This window comes from Anneissia japonica, unplaced genomic scaffold (genome assembly GCF_011630105.1).
Source record: "Anneissia japonica isolate Jap-2015-1 unplaced genomic scaffold, ASM1163010v1 scaffold287856_len476331_cov182, whole genome shotgun sequence".
NCBI classification, from domain to species: Eukaryota; Metazoa; Echinodermata; class Crinoidea; order Comatulida; family Comatulidae; genus Anneissia; species Anneissia japonica.
In genome coordinates, this window is record NW_022719207.1 from 438580 (window position 1) to 443057 (window position 4478).

Here is a 4478-nt window from a genome sequence, read left to right on the forward strand (position 1 = left end):
GGCGGGGGGGGGGGGGGGGGTGGTCACCGTGGGTGACCTTGAGCTGCCAAGCAAAAAAACATCTAGACCAACTTTTTCAGGACCTGAGCAGAAATTGTGTTTTTTAAACCTAAAAATACAAATCATCATGCAAATCTTATTATTATTGACGTATTGACGTATTGGAGGAACATAAGTATTTTATTGCACTCCAATATTTCGTGCTGTTCTCTTCAACGTGAATGATTAAAAACATTACAAAGTAGGTAAACCATGAGCTATAAAATAACAGTAAAATAACCATGAAATAACAATAAGAAAATGCTGGTTGTAATTAGTTGTTCTTAAAAGCGTAGCCACTAGCAAGCAAATATTTCTGTTAAGTCCCTTAATATGTGACTTAATACGGAGGATCCACCGTAACTACTCTGTGCAACGTCTATCTTTAGTTGATTTTGTAGTCACTGCCTATGATATAAAATGGTAAATTACGGGAAATCCCTTACTTTTAGCTCTAATTAAGATTTTTTTAAAAATGATTATTGAGTCTGTATCTTTAGTTTAGTGCCAGTCTCTCCAATATACATACGCATGTTTGTTACATTTATTGCAATAAATCATATAAACCACATTGGATTTATCACAATCTAATCTGGGGTTACGTATATTGCAATCTGTCCCTGGTACAATGAATAAAACGGTGGTGACGCCGGTAGGGTCAATTTTCTTCGGAAGGTATCAAGATGATAAACAGTTTCATTGGACTAAATTCTTGCTTATGTTAACCACATGCTTACCTAAGATTATACTGACACTAATTTCAAATGAAATAACTGACAACTTTGGTTTGTATCAATGTTTTAATATAAGTACATAAAACTGTCACAAATACGTATGCAAAATGCTGCTTTTGTATTTTTCTTGAAATCTGTATGCGTGATCACCATCATCATACACAGTATAATAGATTATAGTAAGATGTTTCAAATTATATAAAAATGTATGCAAACATACCTTTGGAACAGGTTTTTTTTTGTCGAGTTTTATTTACCTTAACGTCGATTCCGTCTAGAAAGCATCAGGTGGGCGGTCAGCATAGCACCAATCGAAAAGTGAAAAATGACGGTGACTTTTTCAAGCAATACAATTGAAACAAATACTAAAGTAATGAGAAAAGGATTGCCTTTCAAATACAGAAGGCAACACAAATATCCGACAAGTATTTGCTGAGATACGACTGTAGAAAGACAAAAAATGACCTAAAAACAGCTAATGTCAGCGTGAAACACTTTTGCTAGGCTATTCTCGCTCTTAAACGAAAATGTTGCAAGAAGAACCATGTCGTATTTTTGGAGCTTTTGGAGCAATGTATATGACTGATAATTTTACGTTATTTCGTCAGGTCGAGGTGATCTCACTTTATTTGACAATACACTGATATTATTTCCACTCACAATAGTGTAGTCGCAATATTACTAATACAAAAGTGAAATTCAAAAAGGGGAGAAAAGCAAAAATCTATTGATTGATTTTAAAAGCAGTGTACATGCAAAAAGAATAAATTAATCACTGTTTTAAGTTTATCTTATTTGTTTTTCATGGTTCGAATTTTCAATACGTCACAAGCTAATCAGTAGTTAATAAATCATTATTTTTATGAATGTTATTTTGCACGAAATATATAAGCGGGCATAGTTATGACTAAAAGGATAATTTTGGAAACTTTTTATGATGAGTATTTCAGTGGCAGATTCAAGGGGCCAGCTGGCCCGCCATCCCTAATTTATTTTTTTTTCCGAAATTTAAAAGTGGAGAAAAATGAAAATAATATTCAAATTTAGTCTGAGAGTGCCTTTTCCGACCAACTAGAGGTGCCATTCATAAATTTTCTTACCTCAGCACCAACCATGCATGATGGGGCTGAGGTGGCCCTACACTCTCCATCTGTAAAAGTCCCTCTCTCATGAGCCCAGCTCTATTTCAAATTACTGGATCCGCCACTGGATATTTTAAAAATTTCGTATGGAAATAAATGTAAATTGCATTGCTTAAAATCAATTAAAAGGCTATAGGCGCCAGAGCTTCTCGGGGGTACCCAACCTAGGCTTGGGCCTACAGCCCAAGCCTTTATTTTTCATTTCATCCCAATTCAATTGACTAACTTCAATTTTTTTTTAAAAATTAGGGTAAGGGTCATAATACCGTAATATACAAAAGGATATTCGTTTATAGTAGAAATTGTGCACTTTTGAGTTTGTAAAAACACTGGCCTAATAAATATACACACTTCCAATTTTAACAACCTTGAGTACATTGTTTTCACAATAAATTTAGCCTCTGATAACCGCTGCACCCATGAAATCGATCTAGTGTTTCTGAGATGGTTACGAAATGTATAAACAATTGCGTTTTTACTTTAGTTTTGGTCCGGAAAATACTTACCATGCGTAATTGTTATTCTTTCCATACACTTTTAAAACAATCGATATGAGTCCCCCTACTTTGAAAAGTGGGGGAAGTGAAGATCTTCTTGGTTGTGTTTTCATCTAGTTTTAACTTTTTATCTGTACTTTATCTGGTCTATGTACCGTAACGGAGTCGAATTATGACCTCTGTTGTAGTATTTACATTCCGTCATTTTTCATCCATGCTTAATTAAATGAATATGTCTCTTATTGGTGTGCGGTGTGAGGGTGTATCGGTGCATGGGTGCTTTTGCGACACACGATCATAAATTTAATAATTTACTTTTTTTTCTAGCCATGTCCGCCCAGGGGCTCCGTATCAAACCCACTAAAAAATTCATAATACAGTTTTGATTATAGTAATATCAACAAAGGTCAAAATAATATTAACAGTAACACTAATAAAACTAATAGCAAACAATAAAACAATAAGAACAAAAGAATTACAGTGACTGCAAAAACGCACTGCATTATATTAATTGAAATGCAAATATAGGCCTAATAGAAAGAGTATTATAAAATAAACAATTGTGGAAATAATTGCAAAATCAGCAATAATATTAACATCGGGGAACATATCAATAATATAGTCCCAAAAGATGAAACTTAATGGATAGGGATAAAGAAGGCGAAAAAATAAGTAGGGATGCTTTAATTTACTGGAATAGACATTAAAAGCATATTTTTAAGTGAGAATTTAAAGCTGTTATCGGGGGTGAATTTTGAGGGGTCTTTTTTTTTTTCATTAAGGATATTCATTTGACTGGCGTGGCTAATAGATTAGATTTTCAATTTGTAGAGAGAGAGATGAAGTAGTCTTCGGCTTGATGTGTTTTGATGGGCGAATCCAGGATTTTTGAAATGGGTGTCTCTTATACACATCTAGATGTGTATAAGAGACAGATTTTTTGCTCATACAATTAAGGCAGACATTATAGAGGGCGCTATTTAAAGACATTTACATGAACTGATTACATGAGTTTGTATGCTTGACTTCTCTTTCGCGAGTTGCGAAAGCAGTGGACACTGCTTGTGGATGAAAGCGTGTGAAAGCTATGGCGTATTTAGTAGGGTAGGCTGAAATTTCTGGTAGTCGGTCTAGTATTAATGTAGTCGACACAATAATAAATAATGAACTAATGTCAGAATAATATCCCTATGCACTGTTTACGCACAGCATGGTCTTTGAAAGTATAAAAACAGCGTTGAATCTGATCGGCTATTTCAGTAGTACTAGTAGTAAACATACATACTAAACTGCTAATGGTTCTGAAGGAAACGTTTAACAATTCTCGGACACATTAAGACAACTCTAGTATTGTTTTAATGTTGATTTTTATATACAATATGAATAAAAGTAATAAGCCTAAAATTATATACCAAGCATATTATTATAAACATTAATTTTACCACAAAACGATGATATTCTATACACTGAATATATGATGCAATGTTTATTAAAGTCTGTCTAAAATTACTTTCATAAAATCCATATTTAAATCTAGTAATCCTGTTTGAAAAATTCTGGATCCGCCAATGATTAAAGCTATACTAATATATGGAATTACACATATTACTACTGTAATTTGGTGGAAATACTGAATGATATTATATTAGTAATTTGTAAAAGTATATACGGTACAAAACATTAAATAACATTAAATATAAATATACTATATATCTAAATATTTGGATTTGGAGACAATTAAACTGTTTCAGAATTCATAATTATTTACAAACATACGTCAATCAAGGTGATAATTAAAGTTAAAGATATTGTTGTCAATTAATTAAAACCACACACAATTATTTAACAACACATTGTATTTCAATTAAGGAAAAAAGCCAATTAAAACAAATTTTGTTTTCTTCTTCGATGTCTCTAGATATGTACACCTTCATCACTTCAATGTTGATTAAAACTATTTGAAATTGTTAGTAGAACCACCCCCACCCCAACCCCTACCCACCTCAACAAAAATCTCTAGCTTCATTTAATTTTACATATAATTTAGATACAACATTTTTACTTTC